The sequence below is a fragment of the Tursiops truncatus genome, chromosome 7 (genome assembly GCF_011762595.2).
Source record: "Tursiops truncatus isolate mTurTru1 chromosome 7, mTurTru1.mat.Y, whole genome shotgun sequence".
Classification (NCBI taxonomy): Eukaryota; Metazoa; Chordata; class Mammalia; order Artiodactyla; family Delphinidae; genus Tursiops; species Tursiops truncatus.
In genome coordinates, this window is record NC_047040.1 from 37,385,920 (window position 1) to 37,404,134 (window position 18,215).

Sequence of the window (18,215 nt, forward strand, 5' to 3'; positions counted from 1 at the left end):
ACCAGTGGGAGGGAGCTGTGAAGGAGGAAAAGTTTCCATACACTAGGAAGCCCCTTCGCGGGCGGAGACTGCGGGAGGCGGAGGGGGGAGCTTCGAAGCCGCGGAGGAGTGCACAGCAATGGGTGCGGAGGGCAAAGCGGGGAGATTCCCGCACAGAGGATCGGTGCCGACCGGCACTCACCAGCCCGAGAGGCTTGTCTGCTCCCCCGCCGGGGCGGGCGGGGCTGCGAGCTGAGGTTCTGAGGCTCGGGTTTCGGTTTCGGAAGGAGCGCAGGGAGAGGACTGGGGTTGGCGGCTTGAACATAGCCTGAAGGGGTTAGTGCACCACAGCTAGCCGGGAGGGAGTCCGGGGAAAAGTCTGCACCTGCCGAAGAGGCAAGAGACTTTTTCTTCCCTCTTTGTTTCCTGGTGCGTGAGGAGAGGGGTTTAAGAGCGCTGCTTAAAGGAACTCCAGAGATGGGCGCGAGCCGTGGCTAAAAGCGCGAACCCCAGAGACGGGCGCGAGCCGCGGCTGAAAGCGCGGACCCCAGAGACGGGCGCGAGCCGCGGCTGAGGGCGCGGACCCCAGAGACGGGCGCGAGCCGCGGCTGAGGGCGCGGACCCCAGAGACGGGCGCAAGCCGCGGCTGGAGGCGCGGACCCCAGAGGCGGGCGGGAGACGTTGGGGCTGCTGCTGCCGCCACCAAGGGACCTGTGTGCGAACGCAGGTCGCTCTCCACGCCCCTCTTCCGCGGAGCCTGTGCAGCCCGCCACTGCCGGGTTCCCGGGATCGGGCTGGTGCAGGGTCATGCCGGACTTTGCCGCCGCAGGCCCGCCCCGCATTCCGTGCCCCTCCCTGCCCGCCGGCCTCAGTACGCCAGAACCCCCGAATCAGCGGCTCCTTTAACCCCGTCCTGTCTGAGCAAAAAACAGACGCCCTCCAGCGACCTACACACAGAGGCAGGGCCAAATCCAAAGCTGAGCCCCTGTGAGCTGTGAGAACAAAGAAGAGAAAGGGAAATCTCTCCAGCAGCCTCAGAAGCAGCGGATTAAAGCTCCACAATCAACTTGATGTACCCTGCATCTGTGGAATACATGAATAGACAGCCAATCATCCCAAATTAAGGAGGTGGACTTTGGGAGCAAGATCTATGATTTTTTTCCCTTTTCCTCTTTGTGTGAAGGTGTATGTGTATGCTTCTGTGTGAGATCTTGTCTCTATAGTCTTGCTTCCACCATTTGTCCTAGGGTTCTATCCGTCCATGGTTTTTTCTTAAAATTTTTTTCTTAATAATCAATTTTAATTTTAAGAACGTTATTATACTTTACCTTCGTCCTTTCTTTCTTTCTTTCTTTCTTTCTTTCTTTCTTTCTTTCCTTCCTTCCTTCCCTCCTTTAGACAACGAATCATCCCAAATTGAGGAGGTGGTCTCTGACAGCAAGATTTATGATTTTTCCCCCTTTACCTCTTTTAGTGAGGGTGTATGTATACGCTTCTGTGTAAAATTTTGTCTGTATAGCTTTGCTTCCAACATTTGTCCTAAGGTTCTATCCGTCCCTTTTTTTTTTTTTTTCCTAAATAAGAATTTTTTAATTCAATAACTTTATTATACTTTATTTTATTTTTACTGTATCTTCTTTCTTTCTGTTTTTCCTTCTTTCCCTCCTTCCTTCCTTCCTCCCTCCCTCCCTCCTTTCGTTCCTTCTTGCCTTCTTTCCTTCTTTGCTTCTTTCTTTCTTTCTTCCTTCCTTCCCTCCTTTCCTTCTTTCTTTCCTCATACTTCTACTAATTCCCTCTACTTTTTCTCCCTTTTATTCTGAGCCGTGTGGATGAAAGGCTCTTGGTGCTCCAGCCAGGAGTCAGGGCTCTGCCTCTGAGGTAGGAGAGCCAACTTCAGGACACTGGTCCACAAGAGACCTCCCAGCTCCACATAATATCAAACGGCAAAAATCTCCCAGAGACCTCCATCTTAACACCAGCACCCAGCTTCACTCAACGACCAGCAAGCCACAGTGCTGGACAACCTGTGCCAAACAACTAGCAAAACAGAAACACAACCCCACCCATTAGCAGAGAGGCTGCCTAAAATCATAATAAGGCCACAGACACCCCAAAACACACCACCAGACGTGAACCTGCCCACTAGAGAGACAAGATCCAGCCTCATCCACCACAACACAGGCACTAGTCCCCTCCACCAGGAAGCCTACACAACCCACTGAACCAACCTTAGCCACTGGAGACAGACATCAAAAACAGGAGGAACTACAAACCTGCAGCCTGCAAAAAGGAGACCCCAAACACAGTAAGATAACCAAAATGAGAAAACAGAAAAACACACAGCAGATAAAGGAACAAGATAAAAATGCACCAGACCTAACAAATGAAGAGGAAATAGGCAGTCTACCTGAAAAAGAATTCAGAATAATGATAGTAAGGTTGATCCGAAATCTTGGAGATAGAATGGACAATAGAATGGACAAAATGCAAGAATCAGTTAACAAGGACCTAGAAGAACTAAAGATGAAACAAGCAACGATGAACAACACAATAAATGAAATTAAAAATACTCTAGATGGGATCAATAGCAGAATAACTGAGGCAGAAGAACGGATAAGTGGCCTGGAAGATAAAATAGTGGAAATAACTACTGCAGAGCAGAATAAAGAAAAAAGAATGAAAAGAACTGAGGACAGTCTCAGAGACCTCTGGGACAACATTAAACGCACCAACATTCGAATTATAGGGGTTCCAGAACAAGAAGAGAAAAAGAAAGGGACTGAAAAGATATTTGAAGAGATTATAGTTGAAAACTTCCCTAATATGGTAAAGGAAATAGTTAATCAAGTCCAGGAAGCACAGAGAGTCCCATACAGGATAAATACAAGGAGAAATACGCCAAGACACATATTAATCAAACTGTCAAAAATTAAATACAAAGAAAGCATATTAAAAGCAGCAAGGGAAAAACAACAAATAACACATAAGGGAATCCCCATAAGGTTAACAGCTGATCTCTCAGCAGAAACCCTACAAGCCAGAAGGGAGTGGCAGGACATACTGAAAGTGATGAAGGAGAAAAACCTGCAGCCAAGATTACTCTACCCAGCAAGGATCTCATTCAGATTTGATGGAGAAATTAAAACCTTTACAGACAAGCAAAAGCTGAGAGAGTTCAGCACCACCAAACAAGCTTTACAACAAATGCTAAAGGATCTTCTCTAGGCAAGAAACACAAGAGAAGGAAAAGACCTATAATAACGAACCCAAAACAATTTAGAAAATGGGAATAGGAACATACATATCGATAATTACCTTAAATGTAAATGGACTAAATGCTCCCACCAAAAGACACAGATTAGCTGAATGGATACAAAAACAAGACCCTTATATATGCTGTCTACAAGAGACCCACTTCAGACCTAGGGAGACTTACAGACTGAAAGTAAGGGGATGGAAAAAGATATTCCATGCAAATGGAAATCAAAAGAAAGCTGGAGTAGCAATTCTCATATCAGACAAAATAGACTTTAAAATAAGGACTATTAAAAGAGACAAAGAAGGACACTAGATAATGATCAAGGGATCGATCCAAGAAGAAGATATAACAATTGTAAATATTTATGCACCCAACATAGGAGCACCTCAATACATAAGGCAAATACTAACAGCCATAAAAGGGGAAATCGACAGTAACACATTCATAGTAGGGGACTTAAACGCCCCACTTTCACCCATGGACAGATCATCCAAAATGAAAATAAATAAGGAAACGCAAGCTTTAAATGATACATTAAACAAGATGGACTTAATTGATATTTATAGAACACTCCATCCAAAAACAACAGAATACACATTTTTCTCAAGTGCTCATGGAACATTCTCCAGGATAGATCATATCTTGGGTCACAAATCAAGCCTTGGCAAATTTAAGAAAATTGAAATTGTATCAAGTATCTTTTCCGACCACAACGCCATGAGACTAGATATCAATTACAGGAAAAGATCTGTAAAAAATACAAACACATGGAGGCTAAACAATACACTACTTAATAATGAAGTGATCACTGAAGAAATCAAAGAGGAAATCAAAAAATACCTAGAAACAAATGACAATGGAGACACAACAACCCAAAACCTGTGGGATGCAGCAAAAGCAGTTCTAAGGGGGAAGTTTATAGCAATACAAGCCCACCTTAAGAAGCAGGAAACATCTAGAATAAACAACCTAACCTTGCACCTCAAGCAATTAGAGAAAGAAGAACAAAAAAACCCCAAAGCTAGCAGAAGGAAAGAAATCATAAAAATCAGATCAGAAATAAATGAAAAAGAAATGAAGGAAACAATAGCAAAGATCAATAAAACTAAAAGCTGGTTCTTTGAGAAGATAAACAAAATTGATAAACCACTAGCCAGACTCATCAAGAAAAATAGGGAGAAGACTCAAATCAATAGAATCAGAAATGAAAATGGAGAGGTAACAACTGACACTGCAGAAATAAAAGAGATCATGAGAGATTACTACAAGCAACTCTATGCCAATAAAATGGACAATATGGAAGAAATGGACAAATTCTTAGAAATGCACAACCTGCCAAGACTGAATCAGGAAGAAATAGAAAATATGAACAGACCAATCACAAGCACTGAAATTGAAACTGTGATTAAAAATCTTCCAACAAACAAAAGCCCAGGACCAGATGGCTTCACAGGCGAATTCTATCAAACATTTAGAGAAGAGCTAACACCTATCCTTCTCAAACTCTTTCAAAATATAGCAGAGGGAGGAACACTCCCAAACTCCTTCTACGAGGCCACCATCACCTTGATACCAAAACCAGGCAAGGATGTCACAAAGAAAGAAAACTACAGACCAATATCACTGATGAACATAGATGCAAAAATCCTCAACAAAATACTATCAAGCAGAATCCAACAGGACATAAAAAGGATCATACACCATGATCAAGTGGGGTTTATTCCAGGAATGCAAGGATTCTTCAATATACGCAAATCTATCAATGTGATAAACCATATTAACAAATTGAAGGAGAAAAACCATATGATCATCTCAATAGATGCAGAGAAAGCTTTTGACAAAATTCAACACCCATTTATGATAAAAACCCTGCAGAAAGTAGGCATAGAGGGAACTTTCCTCAACATAATAAAGGCCATATATGACAAGCCCACAGCAAACATCATCCTCAATGGTGAAAAACTGAAAGCATTTCCACTAAGATCAGGAACAAGACAAGGGTGCCCACTCTCACCACTCTTATTCAACTTTGTTTTGGAAGTTTTAGCCACAGCAATCAGAGAAGAGAAGGAAATAAAAGGAATCCAAATCGGAAAAGAAGAAGTAAAGCTGTCACTGTTTGCAGATGACATGATCCTATACATAGAGAATCCTAAAGATGCTACCAGAAAACTACTAGAGCTAATCAATGAATTTGGCAAAGTGGCAGGATACAAAATTAATGCACAGAAGTCTCTGGCATTCCTATATACTAATGATGAAAAATCTGAAAGTGAAATCAAGAAAACACTCCCATTTACCATTGCAACAAAAAGAATAAAATATCTAGGAATAAACCTACCTAAGGAGACAAAAGACCTGTATGCAGAAAATTATAAGACACTGATGAAAGAAATTAAAGATGATACAAATAGATGGAGACATATACCATGTTCTTGGATTGGAAGAATCAACATTGTGAAAATGACTCTACTACCCAAAGCAATCTATAGATTCAATGCAATCCCTATCAAACTACCACTGGCATTTTTCACAGAACTAGAACAAAAAATTTCACAATTTGTATGGAAACACAAAAGACCCCGAATAGCCAAAGCAATCTTGAGAACAAAAAAAGGAACTGGAGGAATCAGGCTCCCTGACTTCAGACTATACTACAAAGCTACAGTTATCAAGACGGTATGGTACTGGCACAAAAACAGAAAGATAGATCAATGGAACAGGATAGAAAGCCCAGAGATAAACCCATGCACATATGGACACCTTATCTTTGATAAAGGTGGCAGGAATGTACAGTGGAGAAAGGACAGCCTCTTCAATAAGTGGTGCTGGGAAAACTGGACAGGTACATGTAAAAGTATGAGATTAGATCACTACCTAACACCATACACAAAAATAAGCTCAAAATGGATTAAAGACCTAAATATAAGGCCAGAAACTATCAAACTCTTAGAGGAAAACATAGGCAGAACACTCTATGACATAAATCACAGCAATATTCTTTCTGACCAACCTCCTAGAGTAATGGAAATAAAAACAAAAATAAACAAATGGGACCTAATGAAACTTCAAAGCTTTTGCACAGCAAAGGAAACCACAAACAAGACCAAAAGACAACCCTCAGAATGGGAGAAAATATTTGCAAATGAAGCAACCGACAAAGGATTAATCTCCAAAATTTACAAGCAGCTCATGCAGCTCAATAACAAAAAAACAAACAACCCAATCCAAAAATGGGCAGAAGACCTAAATAGACATTTCTCCAAAGAAGATATACAGAGTGCCAACAAACACATGAAAGAATGCTCAACATCATTAATCATCAGAGAAATGCAAATCAAAACTACAATGAGATATCATCTCACTCCAGTCAGAATGGCCATCATCAAAAAATCTAGAAACAATAAATGCTGGAGAGGGTGTGGAGGAAAGGGAACCCTCCTGCACTGCTGGTGGGAATGTGAATTGGTTCAGCCACTATGGAGAACAGTATGGAGGTTCCTTAAAAAACTACAAATAGAACTGCCATATGACCCAGCAATCCCACTACTGGGCATATACCCTGAGAAAACCGAAATTCAAAAAGAGTCATGTACCAAAATGTTCATTGCAGCTCTATTTACAATAGCCCAGAGATGGAAACAACCTAAGTGCCCATCATCGGATGAATGGACAAAGAAGATGTGGCACATATATACAATGGAATATTACTCAGCCATAAAAAGAAATGAAATTGAGCTATTTGTAATGAGGTGGATAGACCTAGAGTCTGTCATACACAGTGAAGTAAGTCAGAAAGAAAAATACAAATACCGTATGCTAACACATATATATGGAATTTAAGAAAAAAAAATGTCATGAAGAACCTAGGAGTAAGGCAGGAATAAAGACGCAGACCTCCTAGAGAACGGACTTGAGGTTATGGGGAGGGGGAAGAGTGAGCTGTGACGGGGCGAGAGAGAGTCATGGACATATACACACTAACAAACGTAGTAAGGTAGATAGCTAGTGGGAAGCAGCCGCATGGCACAGGGATATTGGCTCGGTGCTTTGTGACAGCCTGGAGGGGTGGGATAGGGAGGGTGGGAGGGAGGGAGACGCAAGAGGGAAGAGATATGGGAACATATGTATATGTATAACTGATTCACTTTGTTATAAAGCAGAAACTAACACACCATTGTAAAGCAATTATACCCCAATAAAGATGTTAAAAAAAAAAAAAAAGAGGTGTCATGATTGTAGCTGTGAAAATATCGCATGCATTTGAAGGAAACCAGAATATGTCACCCCAAAATATGTCTCTTTGACATACTAATTATTTTAATTTGAAAGCAATTAAGAAGCAGTAAATGCAGAAAAAGCCCCCCTTTTTCTTCCTAAAGAAAGAAAACAAATTGTCCTATCAGCCTAGAAGAATCTGCAAACAAATCTTGTTTAACTAACCCTTATCTTACTAGTTACTTCTTCACCACTTACTATCTCTAGCCCAAACCCTTTCATCTTGTCAATTCCTTACAAATTTATTGTTTCTTTGTGTAAAAGGTATAAAAGCTTCCTGTTCTGGTCACTTCTCCGGGTCTTCATTCCCTTGTGAAGGCTCCCATGTACATGTGAAAATTCAATAAAATGTGTATGCTTTTCTCCTGTTAATCTGTCTTTGTCAGTTTAATTTTCAGACCCAGCCAAGGACCCTAAGAAGGTTGAGGAAAACTTTTTCCTCCCTTACAGTTCAAATCCAAGAATGAGATAAGAATGGGAAGAGAATAAAAACCAGCAAACTTAGTGGTCAGGAGTTGAGGCAAACACTGTAGGACTGAGTCTACAAGGGAACAATATGTTCTGGGTAATCATTCTTGTCCTTAAGTCTTGCTGTGGGTCTTTTTTTTTTTTTTTTTGCGGTACGCGGGCCTCTCACTGCTGTGGCCTCCCGTTGCGGAGCACAGGGTCCGGACGCGCAGGCTCAGTGGCCATGGATCACGGGCCCAGCCACTCCGCAGCATGTGGGATCCTCCCGGACCGGGGCACGAACCCGCTTCCCCTGCATCGGCAGGTGGACTCTCAACCACTGCGCCACCAGGGAAGCCCTGTGGGTCTTATTTTTGTACACAGTAGTATGATTTGCTCTTAAGGAACTATCTGAGAATGTTCAAAGAATTATACAGGTGAGATGTTCCAAACATGAGGTCTTTCCCTAAAAAGCAACTGAAAACATGTGTATAATTATCAAACCATACTTGTGTGAATGAATCAAGAAAAAAGTTCTCTATGGACTTGAGGACACGGGGGGGAAGGGGAAGCTGGGACGAAGTGAGAGAGTAGCATTGACATATATACACTACCAAATGTAAAATGGATGGCTAGTGGGAAGCTGCTGCACAGCGCAGGGAGATCAGCGTGATGCTTTGTGACCACCTAGAAGGGTGGGATAGGGAGGGTGGGAGGGAGGCTCAAGAGGGAGGGGATATGGGGATACATGTATACTTACAGCTGATTCACTTTGTTGTACAACAGAAACTAACACAACATTGTAAAGCAATTATACTCCAATAAAGATATGAAAAAGAAAAGAAAAGAAAAAGGTTCTCTGGCAATGATTGACTGTTCTTCACTCTCAGTCCAGAAGGAAGAGTAAAATAGTTAGGTGGAGGGTGCAGTGAGGGTTGTCTATTAATTTAGTCTCTTATTCTATAAATATTTATGAGCTCCTACCTTATGCTGCACAACAGGTTCTACATTGTATATTCTTGTCTAAGTAATTGCTCAAAGTAAACAGCATAATCAAATAAACCCATTAATTTTTATAAGGAATTTTCCAATAAATCAGAAATTGCTCTAAACTATCTCTATAATATTCTCTCTACATGGAAGTATTGTGTTCCTGGTAGAAGAAAAGGAAATCTTACCTCTTTGCTTCCTTAAGGCAGATTGTTTTTCAATCCTGTCTCTCACCTCTCCTATTTCAAATATCCAACCAGCACAGAGAAAAAGAAAGCACCTAATAATCCTCCAAAATACAACAATAGGTTAATAGACCTTAGAACAAGGAATAAATAAAATGGAAGCAGAGGCATCTTTTAAATATGTCTTTTCATGTTGTTCTATCTACCAAGTTAAGTCACTCCCTGGTCTGGGGTATCTCTGAACCTCGCAACTCTTCTATGCTTCCACTTAGCACACTGAGTGTATAAACATTCTATTTACTTAGCTCCTTTTCCCACTAGACCACAGGCTATGGAAGAGCGAGAACCAGGTCTTAATCATTGCCATATCCCCTGCCTTAAAGGCTGGTCCACAGGAGGTAAGCAAATGGTTATCTAGGTCTATAAGCTAGAGAAGCATCCAAAGGGTTATCAAGAAGAGGACTGCTGAAAATAGATACTAGGCATTAGAATCTGAAGCTAGCAAACTTAAGAGGCAGGAACAGGAGAACTGCCAGTAAGGGAAGGCAAACAAGAAAGAGGGTAAGCTTGGGTAAATCTCTTAACAGACTGTGTGAAGGAAAAAGTTGAGGGACACTGGGACACCAGCACAAAATATAAGAAAATGGGATATTCCCATTTTAAATCGCATCAAAGAGAAATAAAATACCTAGGAATAAACCTAGCCAAGGAGGGTAAAGACATACGCTGAGAACTATAAAACACTGATAAAGGAAATCAAAGGTGATTCAAGAAAATGGAAAGAAATCTGATGCCCTTGGATTAGAAGAATTAATACAGTTAAAATGGCCACACTACCCAAAGCAATCTACAGATTTAATGTAATCCCTATCAAATTACCCATAACATTTTTCACAGAACTAGAACAAATAATCCTAAAATTTATACGGAACCACAAAAGACCCAAAATTGACAAAGCAAACCTAAGGAAAAAGAACAAAGCTGGAGGCATAACCCTTCCAGACTTCAGACAATACTACAGAACTACAGTAATCAAAACAGCGAGGTACTGGAACAAAAACAGACATATAAACGGAACAGAATAGGGAGCCCAGAAGTAAACCCACACAACTATAGTCAATTAATCTTTGACAAAGAGCACAAGAATATGCAATGGAGAAAAGACAGTCTCTTCAGCAAGTGGAATTGGGAAAACTGGACAGCCTCATGTAAATCAATGAAGTTAAGACACTCCCAAACAACATACACAAAAATAAGCTCAAAATGGCTTAAAGACTTAAGACGTGACACCATAAAACTCCTAGAAGAGAACATAGGCAAAACATTCTCTGACATAAATAGTAGCAATGTTTTCTTAGATCAGCCTCCCAAGGCAATAGAAATAAAAGCAAAAATAAACAAACGGGAACTAGTCAAACTTATAAGCTTTTGCAGAGCAAAGGAAGCCATGAACAAAATGAAAACACAGCCTACAGAATGGGAGAAAATATTTGCAAATGATGCAACTGACAAGAGGTTAATGTCCAAAATATACAAACAACACATACAACTCAATAACAAAACAAACAAACAAAAATCAAAAAAGGGGCAAAAGACCTAAATAGACATTTTTCCAAAGAAGACATACATGTGGCAAACAGAGAAATGCAAATCAAAACTACATTGAGGTGTCACCTCACACTGGTCAGAATGGCCATCATTAAAGTCTACAAATAATAAATGCTGGAGAAAGGGTGCAGAGAAAAGGGAACTCTCCTACACTGTTGATGGGAATGTAAATTGGTGCAGCCACTATGGAAAACAGTACACAGGTTTCTCAAAAAACTAAAAATAGAGTTGCCATATGATCCAGCAATCCCACTCTTGGGCATATATCTGGAAAAGACAAAAAGCTCTAATTCAAAACGATACACGCACCCCAGTGTACACAGCATCAATATTTACAATAGCCAAGACATGGAAACACTCTGATATGTATATGTGACTATATATATATATATATATATTCCATTTATATATATAAATGGAATATTAATATATTGTCCAGTTATATATATAAATGGAATATTACTCAGCCATTAAAAAAGAATAAAATAATGGAGGAGGAGACCTTCAAGATGGCGGAAGAGTAAGACGTGGAGATCACCTCCTCCCCACAAATACATCAGAAATACATCTACAGGCCTCCCTGGTGGCGCAGTGGTTGAGAGTCCGCCTGCCGATGCAGGGGACACGGGTTCGTGCCCCGGTCCGGGAAGATCCCACATGCCACGGGGCGGCTGGGGCCATGAGCCATGGCCGCTGAGCCTGCGCGTCCGGAGCCTGTGCTCTGCAATGGGAGAGGCCACAACAGTGAGAGGCCCGCAAAAAAAAAAGAAAAAGAAAAAAGAAATACATCTACACATGGAACAACTCCTACAGAGCACCTACTGAACTCTGGCAGAAGACCTCAGGCCTCCCAAAAGGCAAGAAACTCCCCACATACCTGGGTAGGGCAAAAGAAAAAAGAATAGGGACGGAACCTGCACCAGTGGGAGGGAGCTGTGAAGGAAGAAAGGTTTCCACACACTAGGAAGCCCCTTCACTGGCGGAGACGGAGGATGGGCGCAGGGGAAGCTTTGGGACTATGGAGGAGAGCGCAGCAACAGGGGTGCAGAGGGCAAAGCAATCCTCCTACACAGAGGATCGGTGCCGACCAGCACTCATCAGCCCGAGAGGCTTGTCTGCTCACCCGCTGGGGCGGGTGGGGGCTGGGAGCTCAGGCTTGGGCTTCAGTTGGATCCCAGGGAGAGGGCTACGGCTGGCTGCGTGAACACAACCTGAAGGGGGCTAGTGCGCCACAGTTAGCTGGGAGGGAGTCTGGGAAAAGGTCTGCAACTGCCTACGAGGCAAGAGACTTTTTCTTGCCTCTTTGTTTCGGGGTGCATGAGGAGAGGGGATTAAGAGCGCCGCTTAAAGGAGCTCCAGAGATGGGCGCGAGCCACGGCTATCAGTGCGGATCCCAGAGACGGCCATGAGACGATAAGGCTGCTGCTGCCGCCACCAAGAAGCCTGTGCGCGAGCACAGGTCACTATCCACACCTCCCCTCCCGGGAGCCTGTGCAGCCCACCACTGTCAGGGTCCCGTGATCCAGGGACAACTTCCTCGGGAGAACACACGGCGCACCTCAGGCTGTTGCAATGTCAGGCCGGCCTCTGCCGCCGCAGGCTCCCCCTGCATCCGCACCCCTCCCACCCCATGGCCTGAGTGAGCCAGAGCCCCCCGAATCAGCTGCTACTTTAACCCCGTGCTGTCTCAGCGAAGAACAGATGCCCTCAGGCGACCTACACACAGAGATGGGGCCAAATCCAAAGCTAAACCCCTAGAGCTGTGCTAACAAAGAAGAGACAGGGAAATCTCTCCCAGTAGCCTCTAGAGCAGTGGATTAAATCTCCACAATCAGTGTGATGTACCCTGCATCTGTGGAATACCTGAATAGACAAGGTATCATCCCAAATTGAGGCGGTGGACTTTAGGAGCAATGATATTTTTTTTTTTTCCTTTTTCTCTTTTTGTGAGTGTGTATGTGTATGCTTCTGTGTGTAATTTTGTTTGTATAGCTTTCCTTTTACCATTTGTCCTAGGGTTCTGTCTGCCCTTTTTTTTTTTTTTTAGTATAGTTTTTAGTGCTTCTTATCATTGGTGGATTTGTTTTTTGGTTTGGTTGCTCTCTTCTTTCTCCTTTTTTTTTAAATTACATTTCAAATTTTTTTATTTTTAATAATTACCTTTAATTTTAATAACTTTATTCCCTCTCTCTCTCTCTCTCTCTCTCACTCTCTCACTCTCTCTCTCTCTCTCTCTCTCACTCTCTCTTTCTCCCTTTTTTTATGAGCCATGTGGATGAAAGGATGTTGGTGCTCCCGCTGGGTGTCAGGCCTCTGCCTCTGAGGTGGAAGAGCCGAGTTCCGGACATTCGGCTACCAGAAACCTCCCAGCTCAGATGTTTGTAATATCAAACAGCGAAAGCTCTCCAGGAGATATCCATCTCAACGTTAAGACCCGGCTCCACTCAATGACCAGCAAGCTACAGTGCTGGACACCCTATGTCAAACAACTAGCAAGACAGGAACACAACCGCACCCACTAGCAGAAAGGCTGCCTAAAATCATAATAAGGTCATGGACACCCAAAAACACAACACCAGATGCAGACCTGCCCACCAGAAAGACAAGATCCAGCCTCATCCACCAGAACACAGGCACTAGTCCCCACCAACAGGAAGCTTACAAAACCCACTAAACCAACCTTAGCCACTGGGGGCAGACACCAAAAACAACAGGAACTACGAACCTGCAGCCTGCGAAAAGGAGACCCCAAACACAGTAAGTTAAACAAAATAAGGAAACAGAGAAATATGCAGCAGATGAAGGAGTGAGGTAAAAACCCACCAGACCACACAAATGAAGAGGAAATAGGCAGTCTACCTGAAAAAGAATTCAGAATAATGATAGTAAAGATGATCCAAAATCTTGAAAATAGAATGGAGAAAATACAAGAAATGTTTAACAAGGACCTAGAAGAACTAAAGAGCAAACAAACAATGATGAACAAGACAACAAATGAAATTAAAAATTCTCTAGAAGGAATCAATAGCAGAATAACTGAGGCTGAAGAACGGATAAGTGACTTGGAAGATAAAAGAGTGGAAATAACTACAGCAGAGAAGAATAAAGAAAGAATGAAAAGAATTGACAACAGTCTCAGAGACCTGTGGGACAACATTAAACACACCAACATTCGAATTATAGGGGTCTCAGAAGAAGAAGAGAAAAAGAAAGGGACTGAGAAAATATTTGAAGAGATTATAGTTGAAAATTTCCCTAATATGGGAAAGGAAATAGTTAATCAAGTCCAGGAAGCACAGAGAGTCCAATACAGGATAAATCCAAGGGGAAACACGCCAAGACACATATTTATCAAACTATCAAAAACTAAATGCAAATAAAAAATATTAAAAGCAGCAAGGGAAAAACAACAAATAATATACAAGGGATTCCCCAAAAGGTTAACAGCTGATCGTTCAGCAGAAACTCTGCAGGCCAGAAGGGAGTGGTAGAACATAGTTAAAGTGATGAAAGGGAAAAACCTACAACAAAGATTACTCTACCCAACAAGGATCTCATTCAGATTTGATGGAGAAATTAAAACCTTTACAGCCAAGCAACAGGTAAGAGAACTCAGCACCACCAAACCAGCTTTAAAACAAATGCTAAAGGACCTTCTCCAGGCAGGAAACACAAGAGAAGGAAAAGACCTACTATAACAAACCCCAAACAATTAAGTAAATGGTAATAGGAACATACGTATTGATAATTACCTTATATGGAAATGGATTAAATGCTCCAACCAAAAGACATAGACTGGATGAATGAATACAAAGACAAGACCGGTACATATGCTGTCTACAAGAGACCCACTTCAGACCTAGGGAGACTTACAGACTGAAAGTAAGGGGATGGAAAAAGATATTCCATGCAAATGGAAATCAAAAGAAAGCTGGAGTAGCAATTCTCATATCAGACAAAATAGACTTTAAAACAAAGACTATTACAAGAGACAAAGAAGGACACTAGATAATGATCAAGGGATCAATCCAAGAAGATATGACAATTGTATATATTTATGCACCCAACATAGGAGCACCTCAATACATAAGGCAAATACTAACAGCCATAAAAGGGGAAATCGACAGTAACACAATCATAGTAGGGGACTTTAACATCCCACTTGCACCAATGGACAGGTCATCCAAAATGAAAATAAATAAGGAAACACAAGCTTTAAATGATACATTAAACAAGACAGACCTAATTGATATTTATAGAACATTCCATCCAAAAATAACAGAATACACTTTCTTCTCAAGTGTTCATGGAACATTCTCCAGGATAGATCATATCTTGGGTCACAAATCAAGCCTTGGTAAATTTAACAAAATTGAAATTGTATCAAGTATCTTTTCCGACCACAATGCTATGAGATTAGATATCAATTGCAGGAAAAAAATCTGTAAAAAATACAAACACATGGAGGCTAAACAATACACTACATAATAACCAAGAGATCACTTAAGAAATCGAAGAGGAAGTCAATAACACCCTAGAAACAAATGAAAATGGAAACACAATGACCCCAAACCTATGGGATACAGCAAAAGCAGTTCTAAGAGGGAAGTTTATAGCAATACAATCCTAACTTTAAGAAACAAGAAACATGTCAAATAAATAACCTAAACTTACACCTAAAGCAATTAGAGAAATAAGAACAAAAAAAACCCAAAGTTAGCAGGAGGAAAGAAATCATAAAGATCACATCAGAAACCAATGAAAAAGAAATAAAGGAAACAGTAGCAAAGATCAATAAAACTAAAAGCTGGTTCTTTGAGAAGATAAACAAAATTGATAAACCATTAGCCAGACTCATCAAGAAAAAAAAGGGAGAAGACTCAAATCAATAGAATTAGAAATGAAAAAGGAGAAGGAACAACTGACACTGCAGAAATACAAAGGATCATGAGAGATTACTATGAGCAACTATATGCCAATAAAATGGACAACCTGGAAGAAATGGACAAATTCTTAGAAAGGCACAACCTTCCGAGATTGAACCAGTAAGAAATAGAAAATATAAACAGACCAATCACAAGCACTGAAACTGAGACGGTGATTAAAAATCTTCTAACAAACAAAAGCCCAGGACCAGATGGCTTCACAGGCAAATTCTATCAAACATCTAGAGAAGAGCTAACACCTATCCTTCTCTAACTCTTCCAAAATATAGCAGAGGGAGGAACACTCTCAAACTCATTCTACAAGGCAACCATAACCCTGATACCACAACCAGACAAAGATGTAACAAAGAAAGAAAACTACAGGCCAATATCATTGATGAACATACACGCAAAAATCCTCAACAAAATACTAGCAAACAGAATCCAACAGCACATTAAAAGGATCATACACCAGGATCAAGTGGGGCTTATCCCAGGAATGCAAGGATTCTTCAATATAGGCAAATCAATGAATGTGATACACCATATTAAAAAACTGAAGAAGAAAAACCATACGATCATCTCAATAGATGCAGAGAAAACTTTTGACAAAATTCAACACCCATTTATGATAAAAACCCTCCAGAAAGTAGGCATACAGGGAACTTATCTCAACATAATAAAGGCCATATATGACAAACCCACAGCCAATATTATCCTCAATGGTGAAAAACTGACACCATTTCCACTAAGATCAGGAACAACACAAGGCTGCCCACTCTCACCACTGTTATTCAACATTGTTTTGGAAGTTTTAGCCACAGCAATCAGAGAAAAAATGAAATAAAAGGAATCCAAATCGGAAAAGAAGAAGTAAAGCTGTCACTGCAGATGACATGATACTATACATACAGAATCCTAAAGATGTTATCAGAAAACTACTAGAGCTAATCAATGAATTTGGTAAAGTAGCAGGATACAGAATTAATGCACAGAAATCTCTTGCATTCCTATACACTAATGATGAAAAATCTGAAAGAGAAATTAAGGAAACACTCCCATTTACCAATGCAACAAGAAGAATTAAATACCTAGGAATAAACCTACCTAAGGAGATAAAAGACCTGAATGCAGAAAAGTATCAGACACTGATGAAAGAAACTAAAGATGATACAAACAGATGGAGAGATATACCATGTTCTTGGGTTGGAAGAATCAGCATTGTGAAAACGACTATACTACCCAAAGCAATCTACAAATTCAATGCAATCCCTATCAAACTATCAATGGCATTTTTCACAGAACTAGAAAAAAAATTTCACAATTTGTATGGAAACACAAAAGACCCTGAATAGCCAAAGCAATCTTGAGAAAGAAAAACGGAGCTGGAGAAATCAGGCTCCCGGACTTCAGACTATAGTACAAAACTGCAGTAGCTTTGTACAAAGTACAGTACAGTAATCAAGACAGTATGGTACTGGCACAGAAATAGAAATATAGATCAATGGAACAAGATAGAAAGCCCAGAGAGAAACCCATGCACCTATGGTCAACTAATCTATGACAAAGGAGGCAAGGACATACAATGGAGAAATACAGTCTCTTCAATAAGTTGTGCTGGGAAAACTGGACAGCTACATGTAAAAGAATGAAATTAGAACACTCCCTAACACCATACAGAAAAATAAACTCAAAATGGATTAGAGACCTAAACGTAAGACTGGACACTATAAAACTCTTAGAGGAAAACATAGGAAGAACACTCTTTGACATAAATCACAGCAAGATCTTTTTTGATCCACCTCCTAGAGTAATGGAAATAAAAACAAAAATAAACAAATGGGACCTAATGAAACTTCAAAGCTTTTGCACAGCAAAGGAAACCATAAACAAGATGAAAAGACAACCCTCAGAATGGGAGAAAATATTTGCAAATGAAGCAACAGACAAAGGATTAATCTCCAAAATATATAAACAGCTCATGCAGCTCAATATTAAAAAAACAAACAACCCAATCCAAAAATGCACAGAAGACCTAAATAGACATTTCTCCAAAGAAGACATACAGATGGCCAAGAAGCACATGAAAAGCTGCTCAACATCACTAATTATTAGAGAAATCGAAATCAAAAGTACAATGAGGTATCTATCACCTCACACCAGTTAGAATGGGCATCATCAGAAAATCTAGAAACAACAAATGCTGGAGAGGGTGTGGAGAAAAGGGAACCCTATTGCACTGTTGGTGGGGAGGTAAATTGATACAGCCACTATGGAGAACACTATGGAGGTTCCTTAAAAAAACTAAAAATAAAATTACCACATGATCCAGAAATCCCACTACTGGGCATATACCCAGAGAAAACCGTAATTCAAAAAGACACATGCACCCCAATGTTCCTTGCAGCACTATTTACAATAGCCAGGTCATGGAAGCAACCTAAATGCCCATCGACAGACGAATGGATAAAGAAGATGTCGTACATATATACAATGGAATATTACTCAGCCATAAAAAGGAACGAATTTGGGTCGTTTGTTGAG